The sequence below is a fragment of the Haplochromis burtoni genome, unplaced genomic scaffold (assembly GCF_018398535.1).
Source record: "Haplochromis burtoni strain Fernald_Lab_line unplaced genomic scaffold, NCSU_Asbu1 Contig_324, whole genome shotgun sequence".
Lineage (NCBI taxonomy): Eukaryota > Metazoa > Chordata > Actinopteri > Cichliformes > Cichlidae > Haplochromis > Haplochromis burtoni.
In genome coordinates, this window is record NW_024582685.1 from 170,212 (window position 1) to 186,919 (window position 16,708).

Genomic DNA, 16,708 nt, shown 5'->3' on the forward strand with positions numbered 1-16,708 from the left:
CCCCCAGGCCCCTCTCCTTAACTCTTCTGAAATATTAATATAATGTAATAGCCTGTTGGTATTAAATATTTAATTCTGTGTTATATCTGCATCTCATATACTGCTGGTCAGTGTTACTACTGCCTTTGAAATGTTGAAAACTTGCAGGACGGACAGAGATTTGGGCCGGCAGAGGAGCAGATGATGGTTGGGAGAGGAGGGGATGTTACAGTGTCTAGTGTGAGCAGAGAATTGCTTCGGGAAGTTCAGTGAAAATGCATCCCGTGTCCTTTAGACTGCTCCATTTTCCTCTTCTTCTGCTTCTAAATGCGGCATGCCGTGCTCTGTTTCCCACTGTTTATTACCCACTGTTTGCAGCAGCACTTTGTGTAATGTGCTCCAGACAGATTTGACAACCTGGATGTGGACCATAAAATGCCTCCTGCTGGCGCGCTATCTACCAAGAGATCACAAACCCAGGTATTTGGAGTCTATAAGGTTTAGGTAGAGCAGTGAGGAAAAAAGGAATTAATGGAAAGCAGGATGGGGAAGAAGAGGTTGGAATTAAGGTCGAAGATTCTTCCCTGACCTTAAAATCTTATACAAAGTTGGATTCTCCACTGTAAATGGAGTTTAATTTTAAATATATAGCTCAATAAATGGAGCTTAATTCTGACTGTCTGATAATATCATCTCATTTCAGTTTGATGACGTATGTGGTAATATTCCAGCAATGACATACGTCCTGTTTTTAAAGTGGAACCTCAATCATGTGGCAATGTAGTTTCAGAGTAACCTGTCTGAATATGTATGAATGGTTTCTACTCGGGTCATATAGTGCTGACCTGAAGCTATTACTGTGTGCAGTGATGGAGAAGGAACATGCAGTGCATGCATCCATTTACCTATAGTGTGTCCGTGGTCACAGGTATTCTTTTGGAGGATGAAGCTGGAGCATGCATGCAGCTTTGCGGTCTGATTTAGAAACAGAGGTCTGCATGTGTGACTAATACAAGTATCCTAATCGGTTTATCTGCTTTTCCTCTAGTTTTACTACCCTTGTTTCCCACTGAGTTACCATTTCTGTCACTAGTTTGCTAACTTAAAGTTACTAAGTCTATTAGCCGCAGCCAACCAGCCAACTAGATGACGTCACGTTCTGTACTGGCACAAGATGGCGCTAAACATGTTCTAAAAACTTGAACTTTATGCACTTATTTCTTAAATTCAGCTTCACAGACAGAGTTAAATCTATCTCAGTGTTTGAGAGCAGGAATCCATAGTGTCAATTATCCTTTATACATGTGTTTCATGTCCACTTTACCCGATGTCGTGGTAACATCTGTCGGTTCAGCATTAATTTTCAACTATTTTTCCACCAACTGACAAAATGACTGCCAACAGTTATTCAATGTCAAAATGTTTGTTAAACAAATGATTAAGTTATACTGAAGGTTGTACTTTGTGAAAAAAATAAAGAAATAAGAGAGAAATATAAGGACCTCCCTTTTTCATGAGTCTCTTACTCTGCTGATGGACTCCGCCATCTTGGACTTACAGCTGGTGACAGTACACGCTGTTAGCTCCGCATCCCTGGCGAGCTCAGCATAGCAGCACGAGTTTGTTGACTGCAGGCTCTGGTTTGAGTGGCCCTGCAGCTAGCATTGGATCTGCTCAGGAGAAGGACAAACTGAATAATGTCAAGGCCTATCACATGCGCTGGCTTGTAGGAAGGACTGGGACAAGCTGGAAAAACCTGAATGTTCAAAATGAGAGCAAGGAGACTGTCCACTGGTAAAAATGAATCACAGATGGCGATTTTGTATTGGATATATTAAAAAGTTTTTTGTATTTAGATATATCTCTCTCTATCTCTCTATCTTTCTTAAGTGAGTAGTAAAATATACTCTCTTCAAATTCAGCTCTAATGGGAGTGCACAGCTGTAAAGCAGCCTCTGTGTTTGTGCTTGTTATGACTGAGCCAATGCTACTACTACTAGTAGTAGTAGCACCCTACACCCTAGCACCCTACACCCTCACTTATCTTAACTGTACTACTGTATAGCTCTGCAAACTGCATTTCGTTGCCCTGTACCTGTGCATGTGCAATGACAATAAAGTTGAATTCTGTTCTATTCTAATTCTATTCTAAAGCTCTGTTTACATTTTGATCCAAAATGAAGCCTCCTAATACAGGTGTTCCTGCACCCAAACAGCTTTCAGGATCTCCTGCGATCAAATAGCTCAAACAACCTTCAGCAGTGGTCAGTGATGCATGTGACTGCATATTCAGTGTACTGTGAAAGCAAGCGCCTCTCTGACTGCATGTGAAGGCTGTGGGGTCATCCACAACATTGTACGACATGCATACAGTACCACAAGTTGTTTGTTTGTGGCAAGCAGGGCGGGCTGTGTTTTGAAGACCATTCACGAGGGAACCAAACAGCATTTCCTGTCTCTACAGTAGATCTGTGGCTGAGGAAAACAAATGTGTTTTTTTTTTATCCTTTCAACATTATAAACATACATTAAATGTGTGCCAGGAAGCAATGTGGTCAGGCCAAGTATAATTTGCAGTTTATTCTAGGCACATTCTGGATGCGTGTTTGTTTCCATGAATGGCTGTTCTCTGCAAGAATCACGGGCCACCAGCCACAGCTATAAGGCCGAGAAGAATTTTGAATCTTTATCAGCTGGCAAACCTGACGTGGGCAGGGAAGAAGAACAGGAGGAAGAATGACGATAACTATTGTAAACTGTAACCCATTTGGCAATCAGCACACGGGTAATGAAGTGCTGAGAGATTCAAGAATGTTTTAGGGATGACATTAGGAATAGGAGGAATAAGTAAGCCCTGCCTGGCCCTTTTTATTTTTGCAGTGGGAAGCAGGCTAATAATAAGCCCTGAGCATCTGTAGGCCTGCATGCCTATGCTCCCTCACTGTCTTCCTCCAGCCATCAGGGCAGCACAGCCACAGCCATACGCACAGTCTCCTCTCCCCCCTCCCCTTCCCCAGCTTCCAGCCTGCCAGGCCCCAACTAGCACAGCCTGGAGGTAGGGCATGCTGGCAGTTGTCTACGTTTCAGATTTTTTTTTTATTACTTGCTCTGGTCTAATCCTATTTTGGGTGCTGCTTTTTGAGCAGAGGTTTGCACAATCTCTCCAGCCCAGATGCACGGAGGAGTGACACCTTGGAACTCCTCCCCCCTTCCCAAACCTTTACATATTGTTACATAATCTGTTTTATGACCACTCCATCGTTCAACCACACATCACCGTGAGAAGCACTGTGGAAGGGGCACTTGCTGTAAGTTGTTGCAGAATGGGCGGGGGATACAGTGGTCCTTAAGGAAAGCCCAGATCTTTGCTTTGTATGTTGTGTTCCCTTGTTTGCCTTCGTTATTCTTCCTCGTCTTAGATCCTATTTCAATGATGGTGAGCCCACACAGGAGTCCTCCAGAACAGCCTGGTGAATCACCCTGCATCCACAGGCACAGCTCAGCCACGTTCTGGCAATCACACAAATAAGCATGGACACATACCCACACACACACATCATACTGTTTGCTGAGCCTCACATTTCTTCCGTGCATCGTTTAGTGTTTTGAGAAGGTATTGTGCTCGCCACTTTAAACACTTCCATTAGATAACTAGTGCCCTTTCATTAACTTATGAATAGTCACTGATTTTCAAAATACCCACAAAGCTTTCAAGTGCTTGATTCAATATTTATTCTACTTTTTCCATCATACCTTCACGCTTTGACTTCAGGCAGGCCTTTTAGTCCCACTGCTGGTTTCTTCAAAGTGCATTTGCACACTTTGCAGGTTTAAGTAAATTAAAACAAGCTCTTGTGCGATTGCTCTGTTTGTGTGGTTCATTTAGATAAGTTTACATGCTGCCATAAAAACCTTGATGACCACCAACATAACTCATTGATGAAAAATAAAAGCACAGCAGAAATATCAGTTTAATTTACCCAACTGAGTTATTAAATTTCCTTCTTACTTTTGACCTTGGCTGTGGGTACTTCAGGTGTTAAACACACTTGTGTCTGCACTGCCTATATCTGTAAAGATTTTCTATATTGTCTTCATTTTCCTCTTGATGAAGATTGTCATCTAGCATGACATCCACATGGTGGATTTCACAAAAATCTGCAAATATGATCTAAATCTGCAGATGTTATGTTTCTGTGGTGGGTTATGGGCTATGAAGCATCAGCGTTGTGTTTAGGGGTTAACTAAAACTCTGACATCATGAACTTTTCTATTCCAGCCAATGTTAATGTGCCCAAATTTCATCTCACTGCTACCTGCACTATCACAGAGTAAAATCTCTGTAATGACTAAAAGGCTAAACGAGTTGTAGGGCCTTGTTGTGCTGGAGGAGTCAAATATTTTTATGTGTTTTTCATGTAGTGATTTCACGGTGACAGCTACAAACTCATGGGTGATCACAGAGGCAGCTATGATGCCAAAAAAAGATGACCGGCATATTGAAATTCCACCTTTCTAGCCAGACTCTCGACTCAGCAACTCTCTGCCCCACCAGCCGTGATATCGGAAACAAAAACCAGACACATTAAGCAGAGTATCTTTTTAAACATACATGCTAAACATTTACTTTGAATTTTATTGTGTGAGGAGTGGTCAGAGAAGACTGCAGATGTGTGTTGAGCTTCTCTTGTCATTTTGAAATTCTTATTAAACATTATTTAAATATCCAAAAGCAAACATGTGACCGGTAAAACAAAAAATGAGGCAAATGTTGCAAAGGCACAGTTACACTCAGCTCTAATTTAAAATGCCACCAGCAGATGGAAATACCCACCTTCTGTTTTCTCTCTTTTGATGATAATGATGGATTGCTGTAGCTGCTTCCCACAGCATGAAGATGTTTTTTGCACGCAGACAATGTAACAAAACAAAATACCTCAGTAAGGTAAAAATCGACAAGAAAGTAACACATTTAAAGAGAAAACAGAATATAGAATCCAAATATAGTATAAAAAGGTTAATATAAAATGTACAAATCTAATGAATAAGAGAGGTATTGTGAAAATTTTAATGGGGCAATTTAATATTGCTTATGAATATCATAATGATAATATTAATTTAAAGATCTAAAGATTAAATATTTAAAGATGCAATAATCTAAAATTACCTCAACTGACAAACTAACCAGTAATAAGCTAAACTAACCTGAATTGAAATTAAAATTAAAACTTTAACAGTTCTGTTTTGCAGTGTTAGTCAGTAAGTACTGGCTGCTCCCGTATGGGATTACAACAATGCCACCTTATCCCATAGTCCAGCCAATAATGCGATTCACATTCGTATATACGCAGCTAATCAACGTCGTCCACAGGCTATGACAGCATCCTTATGCGCTGACAACGGTGTTTTAGCTAGCAAAGCGGTGTGGCTGATGTAGATTGAAGCCACGTTAATGACAACGTGTACAACCATTGGAGATGTGAGCAGGACAGACGGAACAATTGACGGAAAAAGTGTGGACTTTATACCAGTTTTTAAATTGTGTTGATAGGCCACGTAAAACCAGAGTTATGATAAAAATATATGCAATGTTTGGTTTTCTTCCTGAATATTATCTATATCGTTGTTTATATTTACAACAGGAAGAAACAGTAAAAACTGCGTTTTATAAGGAAAACGCTCGAAAGCCCTCTCCACCTGTGAGCAAAGACAAAACCAAAAAAACCCACTCCTTCCTATTAGTGGAAAAATGTACCATGTCAACCAATCAAAAAATGATATGGCAACATGGCATTTAGATGTTTAGGAAGGGGGAAGTTTTAGGAGTGACGGCGGTGGTTTGAGATGTGAGAGATTTGTGACGTTTAGCGCAAATCTTGTGTAGTTAGTGTGTAGTGTACTCGATAGTTTTGTTGTGTGTGTCAGAACAATGAGGCGACTGCTGAATGTTACAGGTGTTACAGGAGTGATACATCTCCTGTTGTCAGGCCTGCAGCTATCAGGCTGTTGTTCTCCTTTATCTCATAGTGGACAGAAATTATTTGTTGGAGCGGCACAAATGATTTATGTGGCATCAGATTTGATGCAGAACAGCTGATTGTTCTGTAAATAGTTTGAAATGTTTATTTAAAAAACGCCTTGGCTGCATTTTGGGTAAACACCTGCAAGAAACTTTGTTGTTTGCAAAACTCAGTTACTTTTTTGAAGAAGTAACTATATAATTAATTGCCCAACATTGGTCATTATATACTGTATTTTGCAGACAGGACTCTCTCCCAGACCACAGACTCATACTCATAATACATGCTCACAGTGGTCCAAGGGACCGCTCAGGGAGTTTGTGTGTTCGCTCAGACACACGAAAAATTAGAGGGAACATTGCTGAACATGTCACCAACTTTCTAAGTAAATACATTTCTTAAGGTGCTGTTTACATGAAATTCTCACCAAATCTCAGTAACAACCCATCCAATGCAAAGAATCAAACCAAAGCTGTCCATGAATTAAGTTATGTGCAATAATGAGAAATGACACAGGGAAAAAGTATTGAACACATGAAGAAAGGCAAAAAGGCACCGAAAGTCATGACACCAGCTGAAATCTATCAGTGATTAGAAAGCAATCCTGCCACTTAGTGCAAAGTAATATCAGCTGGTTCAGTCCCACTCAATTGCCATGACCTGTCTGCACGCTCACCACCAAAGACTCCATCGCTGAAGGAAAAGCATTTTGAATCAAGTTCAATAATATCAAGCGAGCACGCTTCATATAATTGAAGGAAGGATGAACAAGAAAATGTAGCGAGACATTCTTGATAGAAACCTGCTGCTGTCTTCCAGGATGATGAAGATGAGATGAAGGTGGATGTTTCAGCAAGACGATGATCTCAAACGCAGCCAGAGAAACTCTCAGTTGGTTTCATAGAAAGCAAATAAAACTGCAAGAATGACCCAGCCAATCATCTGACCTGAATCCAGTAGAAAATCTATGGAAGTAACTGAAGCTCAGAGCAATGCATCCGACAAGTTTCTCCTTACAGGAGGCGTCTTGAAGCTGTCATCTCCAACAAAAGCTTTTCTACAAAGTGTCAAATAAACTTCAGCAAGTGTGTTCAATACTTTTTCCCTGTGCCATTTCTCATTATTAAACATTCTATGTGTAATAATCTATGGTTTGATTTCTTTGCATGTATGGATTTGATGGGTTGTTTCCGACATCTAGTGAGAATTTCACATCGATAGAAAAACATCTGCTTAGAAAACTGGTGACGTGTTCAGTACTGATTTATAAGTACATGGGGAAAAAAATTAGGAAAATACGCTTGGTATGAACTGAATGCATACCAGCATACCAACTAATTTCATTTGACCAGATTCTATTAAATTTGCATTGATTTCATGTAACAAAATTATATGGAAAGTTTACATATTATTAAATTACTTAAAATTCAGTTTGGGCATGAATATTTTTTTGAGTGTACTTTCATTTTATCAGACAAAAAGTAGTGCTGGCGCGTCCCTACACTCCTCCTCAGGGGGGACCATGAATATTTGCTCTAAATTTCATTGTAATTCATCCAGTGTGCCCATCCAGCGTGTATTTCAACTGAGCAAAAACTACCTTATTTAAAACCATGACACAAGCACTGTTAAACCTGTCCTCTGACTGAACCCGCTCCTATTCCAAGGAGCACAGCGGAGTGAGATCTTTTTTTAGAAACAGTAATGATCCAGAAAAATCTGTTCAAAGCAACCAGATCTGATGTAACGGCAACCACTGTTTTGGGGGCTTTCGGGAATCTGCCCCCCCCCCGATTGCCCGATTGGCTTAAAGGTCACGTTGCATACAGATCACACAACTGTCCCGTTTGTCCTTTTAGTGATCTAACAGACCTCATGGAGGCTGAGAGTCTGCCTTGATAGCATCGCTTGTTTTTTTGTTTCTTTTTAAACTTTTCTTTTTTCATCTGACCCATTATGCATGACGAGAACTGTAGCTCCTTGAAGCGACTTAATTAATCATCCTTAGATCAGGTTAGTTCAGAGCTTTAGCTTTTCATTCCAATTACAATAAATAACCGTCGCAGTGCCGGTTAGATTGTTTGTGACAACTCAGTTTACATGTGGTCAGCTCAGCATTGTGCGCTCTCAAGAGGGTTTCAAGTAAATTGAGACAGTGATGGAAAGCAGCGCACTGCCGCTTTCCACATTTAATTATATATTTCGGGTAGAAATACCGTGTTGCTCATTATTACCCTGCCAGAAGAGACGTCTACTGTGATTTCCAGTAATAACTTAAACCTCTTCTCTTTCTCTCTCTCTTAATTCCTCTCCAGCCTGAACTCACACTCCCTCTATTATTTTCTTCCTCAGTTATGCCAGCAATAGTTAGCCAAATGGCATCCTTGTCATGATGTTAGGGTGATAATGTCAAGTAGATATGAGAGCTCTGGGTGTGTATCGCTCCGCTTAATGACAGCCAAGCCTGCCATTAGTTCACCGCTGCCCCTGCCAGCCAGATGGAAAACTTTGCAGTATTGGCTGACATGACAAATAGTGACACGCACAGTACTGCGAGTAATACGGCCACTCCCAAGCTGTAACACAGAGGTGGTATTGACTGCAGGAGCAGGCCCTCCTTGTGAGTGTAAAGCATTGTCACAGCAGCTTGTATTAATATGCTAGTGAGGAAGAATTAAGACAAGCTGTTACAACGTGGAGCTGGGCTTGAAGTGTCCTCAGGTGTTGTATAATTGACTTAATGTGGAAGGAAAAATCACAGAGCACTCCCTGCAGAAGCGAAGGCCACAAGGACCGGTAAGCTGTGGAAAACTATATTTCCCATGAGCTCGACTGTAGCCTGCCGCATCGAGCAGCTGCGTGGCATCGTCAATAAGTCTCAGTCTGCTGGGTACTACCCAGCTGTAAATTGTTGACAGTTTTACAAGCAAACACATCAATGAGCAGTCAAGCAACAGACAGCAGCGCTGAAGGCCCTTCCTCGATGACCCCGTGCTTATGAAAATGAAATTATGTTTATATAGAGCTGTCTGTCTCCAAAAAAGTGAAACTTCACTCATTTAAATAATTAATTATCAAATGTGTTCTTTTTTTTTTTTTTTTGGAAGAAAGCCGCTTTGAGTCAGAGGAAGAAGATACATTAAAGAGTCGCCGTTAAGAGAGGATACATTTCATTACTTTAATTTGTCCTTCCTTTGACATTGCCTGATGCTAATGAGGGTTATTTTCTGTGGTGTCACTCCAGCTGGAATCTAAATGCAGAGGGGTATTTAAATCTTCTCCTGACACAAAGCCAATGCAGTGCTGTCCCTCGGGCCTCCGCACATTTCGCAACAGTGTAGAGAACAGGATCAGTCGGGCCGTAGTGGAGCTTAACCATTAATGCACAGGCCTCTGACGAGAAAGGTCACCTGGGAATTCTCCGTTCCATCAGATGAGAGCAGAAGTCACTGAACAAATATAATGCACCCTATAGTGGTGTTGGCCTGTTCTTCCTTTGTGCTCCTATGACAGTGTAAATTACAGCTTGGCTGCCTGTTGCACATACAAAGACACCGGGCCCATTTATTTTTCCTCTAAACGAACCTTTCACTCCGTCTCACTTAGCTGTCGCACACTTGCACATCCTCCTGGTGTCAGCGCTCCTGACACCAGCCGCCGAGAACATTGCGGTCACAGGAGAGGCAGGGTGATCACTCATCGCACCAGCTGAGGTTATCAGCGTGAGGTTTTGACTCAGTGGAAAGGGAACGCCACTTGCAGAAAGACCTACATTTAAGGTGGACGTACAGAAAGACACACACGCAAGGCTGCCATCGGGTCACTTAAGGTTCGCGTTTTAGTGGCTTTTTTATGGAGTCTAAAAGGAGATGACTTTGGCTGGGTTGTGGCCGAGTCAATACTTTAACCTCTAGCTAGAAGCTAAGGAAGGTTCTGGGATTTTACTGCCAAGTCTGTCCAGACAGGTAATAAAGTGCGTTTTACAAGCAGCCTTTAATTGAATGAAGAAGGCAAAGGTAGCGCCCTCCAGGTAGCCATGAATCAAAATTAATTCATTTATGACAAATGGAGTCTGTCTGGCATTTTCATATGAACTTTGCTCTGTAGATGTGTGACCGTCTGGGACGAGAATAGTCGTGTGAATGCCTTAAGCCGAGCTCATTGTGTAGTTTGATGAGATTTTATATAAACCATAACGGATACGCGGAGACTAGGCCGCTTCACTGTCATTTAGCTGTCATTTAGCTGTCATTCAATTAAAGTTGCACTTGTCCTGCCAATACTTTAATTACACCCTCAATAATTGTTTTCCCACTTTTGAAAGACAGAGAATATTTAGGCTAATATTTTTTCATGTAAGTGTAGTGCAGGAAGTTAGACATCGATTAAAAAATAGCGCATACACACACGCACGCGTGCACGCATACAAACACATGCCACGAATGCATGCAACTTGGTATCCTTAGGCAAATACAATTGACTTTGACTTGGATTAGATTTTATAATACCACCCACATAATACATCTGGAGCATCCGAAACCTCTTTGTCTTGGTTGATGTCACCAGCAGTGAGCTGATGATGTGGGCAGATGGGGACTGTAGGCCTGCATGCATATGCACAAGCTTCACAAATTGCTTCTCAATAGCATTACAGTTGAATCTCTCTTCCCTCACTCCCACTCTGCTTTTTCCTGCACTGTTCTCTCTCCACTTTTCTTGGTTTCTTCACATCCCTAAAGTGCATGCGTTCCCACTCATGTCATTGTGCTTAAGCTGTGTCAAGTGGAAGAATATGTGTGCGTGTTGGTGCGTGCAGCTTTGAGCACATGTGCGCATTTTTAGGAGGGCTTCGGCTAAAAAACAACTTTCAACACAGATGGTGAAAAGCGATGCAGCTATAAATTAGAAGTTACAGGAGAGGCACACAGAGAAGAAGGTGGTAAAAAGTGAACGTCGAGTAGGCGTAGGAAGTCAGTGGAGCCAGGGAAAATGTTTGGCGCTAAAGACTATAACCATTTTGAGCTTTGATGACGATGACTATTGGAAAAAAATAAAAGAAAATGTGAGGGAAAAAATTAAAAGGGCTGTACCGGTGGCAGCGACTGTGTACAACCATGCAGTAACCAGGCACAGCAGCTCCGTCACGCTTTGCATTTCTCCACGTTATGTAAACATATCTGTAGTAATGCACACAGCATTGGAAGACTTTGAAGGATGGTGGCTCTTTTAAGCCTCACCACAGCCAAAGAAGGCCCTGATAAAAATATAAGGAATGGATTAACCAGTGTTTACTGCTGTGATGTAAACATAACATTAACCAACTGCAAGAGCTAAATATTCAGTGGGATCACAGGGTGAATACATTAAGGGGAACTGGACACGAGATTACAAGATTCATTTAAATGAAAAGCTTCTCAGTGGTGCATATGAGAAAGTAAACACAAGGACAAGAAGAATTTTCTATTTTAGTGATCTCTGTGGATCATTGACTAATAAGGATTTTGAATCTTTGCCTTGAACCTCTATAACCAGATAGTCACCAGCTACTCTATTAAGTATACCTGTTCAATGGCTTGTTAATGTAAATTAATGTCATTTTAGACATGTAAACATCAAGATAACCTGCTGAAGATCAAACTGAGCATCAGAATGGGCAAGAAAGGTGATTCAAGTGACTTTGAGTGTGGCATGGTTTTTGATGGCAAATGGACTGGTCTGATTATTTCAGAAACTTCTGATCTTCTGGGATTTTTCCCCCACAACCATTTCTAGGTTTTACAGAGAATGGTCCTAAGAAGAGAAACTATCGAGTGAGCAGCAGTTCAGAAAGGCCAAACTGCTTCAAGCTGGTAGGAAGGCAACAGTAAGCCAACTAACAACCAGTGTATACACAACACATTGAACCTTGAAGCAGATGGACTATGGCAGGAGAAAACCAAACTGGGTGCTTCTCCTATCAGCTAAAACCTAGCTGATAGCTATCGGCTCCCCAGGCCAGGGAGACAATAGTCAGTGGATTCCCAGATATAATTTGTTTATGATAAATGAACTTATGTCATACATAATAACATAGACTAATGTGGTAATCTTAGACATACAGCTCTAACTATGAGAACCAGCCACATGCCGTTCAAACCTTTTGTTTTGGCAGGCCAAAAAAAGAAAAGGATAGTTTACTTAAAGGGAGGGTGGCCTTAAACTGAGAGGAGCTAAAAGAACAGGATAGGCTGAGCAGGAGGGCTCATATAGGATAAATAAAACCTGGCAATCGTGTAAAACTCCAACAATGAGATTCTTCTACAGCTGGAAATGGACATAATAGGTCTCCTTTAACAAGTTCGCAGCCTGAGTAATAAGGAAAATGTGGGAAAAAATGGAGACACCAGGGGAAAAGTGTATCAAACAATTCAATAAACTGTTTATTGTGAGCCCTGACCCTTCTTAGAACAAATAGCATAGGGTATATAGAGGCAATTTAATGCCCTTCAACCTAGAATAATGGTAGTCATGGTTGACTTAGTTTAAAGCTCAGACACTCATTACAGGGATGGACACTAGTCCACCTCCAGAGTATCAACAGCCACCACGAGGACTTAAATCAATACGTTCAAGGGCATCAGTGGGACTGGTGAATAATAGGTTGCTTGTAACGGTGTGAAGGAGCCATAACATCCTCAAGCTTAGGAGCCAAGAGAAGCTCATTTGGTTTGACCAGGCGTCTGTCCGTACGTAACAGTCATTTATCCCAAAATGACACCCAGGAGGGGAAAAGTGCGAAGAGTATTTAAAAGAGAGGAGAGTGGTCAAGTCTGAGGAAGGCGTGATTGTTAATCTGACCTGAGGAGCATCAGGTAAAGAGGTAAATTAATGAGAAAATGAAATAATTAAAGAAATGATTAAATGATAAATTGCAGTCCAAGCAGGCAGATGAGTTAACCTCCTTTTAAGTAGTGTTTTTGTTTTTTCAGGCATCCTTCAACAAACAACTGTAATCCATTATTAATGTGCGTTTGATGCGAGGCAGACGCACACTTACAAACACAAGTCTGCCTTCTCAAAGAGAGCGTCTTTGAGACTTACATATGAAAACCATTCATTTCAATCTGACCAGTTAATTCAGTCTTTCTGAGGCTGAGCTGGGGGAGAAAATTATAGCAGACACACTGATAGATTACGTGATAGATCAGACCGTGCAGACAGGATAAAGTCCTTATCAAAGACAGAAGAAATGGATGTAAGCTGAATGTCAACTTTATCACTCGTCCAATCAAAATTAGAAGTAGATAATATTCATTAACCCCTCGGTGAGATCACAACAACAAGGAGAAAGAAGAAATGTTATAAATCAGTGTGTGGAGTTAAAATACAAATATATAATTTATTGATAGCACACTGTTTCCTACAGGGTAGTGTGGGCTTTAACAAAATGATAATCCAAAGAACAATGTGCCGCCAAAAGTGTAACGAATTATATATACAGAAAGATTCAGCTGTTATTCTGACAGTTTATTACAGGCATATTTACCACACAGAAGTTAAGCTGTCAGTCTATTCTGTGAGCATCTGTCCATGAGCAGGCTGCTGCTTATTTATCACCGACACTTGTGAGTATTTACTAGTAGCATACAGTAGATAAGAAAACCATTTGTATTATTGAGTTATTGTATTATTTTGCCAAAGGATAAATACATACATACAGATTCCTTCTGTTGTATTTAACACTACCTCATAAGGTTTGGGGATTCTAGTGGAGCTTTAGAGCTATTTGTCTTGGGCATCCTCATGGGGACACACATGTGAGTGCTCTTTTGACATAATACACATTACTACGCAGGTGTCACACTGTTGGATTAATCTATAGATGTTGGTAATGTGTCAAAAAAATGCAGCGATGCACCGGTCGGCAACCACGAGGCTGAAAAATGAAAAAAGGGCCATGCAATGAAATGTGCTATATAAATAAAACTGCCATTGCCAAGGGCCAAAAGCTGCAGTTCTTTTAATGGGCATTTGAGGCTGGTTTCAAAAATATTAACTCTTTACCCTTTGCAAGACTAGGAGCAAGCTTTGAAGTTCTTTTATATAAGGAGTGGCTTCTGCCACATTTCAGGCCTGCTTATAGAACAAAATGACCGGGTGTGCATCAGAAGTTAATGAGGGTGGTCTCTGCCTATCCAGCTACCCTTGGAAAAACCCAGTTGTTCTAATGGTTGTCAAACTGTGTTTTTTTTTTAATATATACTATAGTGTCAAAACGCGTTACTATGGATACAGGGGAGGTCGTCAGATGTCAAGTTTATAGGGAAAAGTGTTAAAAAGTATGTTTATAAGCTTTGTACACATGTTTATAACTTCTGTGGATAGTTTTTTTTCTAAATGCAACTCAAACAGGGGTGATTTTCTTTTATGAGTCATATATCTAGATACAGGCATTGGAGCAGGGCTGCTTTGATTGACAGGTGTGCTGATTGGAAGCTTTAGCCGATCAGTGTCTGCTAGGCCTCACTTCTACTACAGAATTAGTGAACTGGATCCATTTGGCCTGTTTGTGCTGTTTGTGCTTCTTAAAGCATTAACGTTGACAGCCAATGAGACTACTGTTTCTCATATCTTAACAACGTCTGAGCGAAAGATCTTATGTAAGGACACACTTTCGGGGTAGAAACACAATCTATGCTTCGAATCACAATTCATGCCCCCAGGTTTATTTTAACTCCTGTGACTAGTAGTATATATGATTAGCAACCTTCTGGCAACTACCAGTTGCTATGGAAAAATGTACAGTTCTCCAACTGGTTGTTGACTGGTTGCTGAAGGTTGCTGGGAGAAAGTAAGAGAAACAATTCACTTTCAAAGTAAAGGTTTTGCCTTTTTAAATGTGTCACAAACAACTGTTGCCTTTTGCTTATTTCCCTTTGTTATGTATTTTTTGTTTATTTGATGCTAAGATCTACATGATTTCTCATAAAAGCAGATCATATACTAAAATTAAGATTATCCATGATATGAGATGTCCAGATCCTTGCCTCAGGGATACACATATTATGTGTATTGGTAACAGTTGATGTAAATATAAGTTTGTTGACAAGTAAACTCCACAGTCTAACTTTAAATGATATTTTATATAACAGCTATATGGCAGACTGAGAACTTTATTTCATTCCCTTATAAATATTTAAACATTCTATCATAGCTGCAGCTCATTTTACACCCCTACTGCCCAGATTTTGTTGGATTTTATGGTTGATTCATCCGTTCACTGTCAGAGGTGCTAATAGGGTGATGGTGGCATTATAGGTGACACCAGGCATGTGCCACGTGATGCTTTGTTGGTCAAACTCCAGCTCAGATTGTCACTGTGCTTACCCTTCATCTAAGACAGACGTAGGCGGCTGTCCTCTTGCTGTGAAACAGGCTCTGTCATGGCACAACAGTGTTGCAGCTGAGCCACTGAGAGCATATATGGACAGAAAACCGGCACAAGTCCCTGTAGCCTACAGCGGATGCAAGAGACACTCTAACCACAGGTGCTCGCCACCTGTCACAACTTCACTGGTTACTTTACACATCCCAGTGATTGCAGCACATGGGGCTCCAGGTTTCACTGTGAATTGGGATTTACATTATGCTGTCTGGTATGGTTTTACACAGTTATCATCACCGCATGCTAACATAAAGGGATGGAAAGCATTGACACCTGAGAAGCAAGAGTCCAGGGTCCAGGTACCAAAACCCTGAAAACACTTCTTCTAAACCAAGTGCTGTTGATATAAAATGACACGACTTTGGGGCAGAAAATTAATTCAGAAAGGATTTTTCCAAAAAAGGAACGATTAGGAGATATTTAACATTTCCAGAAGAGCTGCTTTGTTTTTTGAATCAAATACCAATATGCACCCACCAACCGGCTCACATTGTTGTCTGCAAGAAGGATAGAACTGTCAATAATCTTCCGTCCGTCCTATTTGAAGTGGCGTTCTTTCGCGAGCAAATACCTATTGAGCCTCGCCAGACTGCCTGGCTTTACAATAATGTGATGAAACATGCCAAAACAGCAGGTCATTCTTTGAGCACTCTGCAGCATTTCCAGCATCCAGCTCTGTGCTCACTGTGTTAAATGTCACCTCATCAACTGCATTATTTACCTGGAACTGCAATCATTTTTCATTATATCCACATCTCGTCTGCTGAATGTTTTTTAGACTCTTCCCACTCAAATTATTTTGTGCAACTGAGCAAAAGGCGAAATATTTATTTTGTGTGCCTTCGTATGCATGCGCTGTTTACTGACATCCAGCCTTTTGTCTTGAGACGCCAGCTGCAAACATTGGAAATTATCTGAGCTCCGAATTGAGCCAGAAGGTAGATAGAAGCAAATTGAAATGCTCAGTATTACAATATACCTGGAGGTAAATACCATTTCTGCTGTTACGCACAGATTCTGCCTCAGAGGGGACAGACTGTGAAGACATCTGAGTGACATCTAAGGATTACCCCGCAGCTCAGTGGATATAAAGAGGGCAGAGCCCAGGCTCAAGTACAAGAAGCAGGGACATTGAAGTGGCAATTAGGCTATGAGCTTTTCACCTAGAGCTTCTAAGGCACTGGCCTCTCCACCTCAGTCAGTACATAAAGATGAGGTATGGCAGCTTTGCTGACTGGATGCTGCTCCAGTTCCGCCTGTCCAATGAGCAATTTCTTCTCTCCCC

At 41.0% G+C, this 16,708-nt stretch overlaps 1 protein-coding gene across 1 annotated transcript in view; it reads left to right on the top strand.

The window, feature by feature from the left end:
* syt7a (synaptotagmin VIIa) overlaps positions 1 to 16,708 on the top strand; it is an 86,082-nt gene that overhangs the window by 17,641 nt on the left and 51,733 nt on the right. The gene's annotated exons all lie outside the window — the stretch shown is intronic.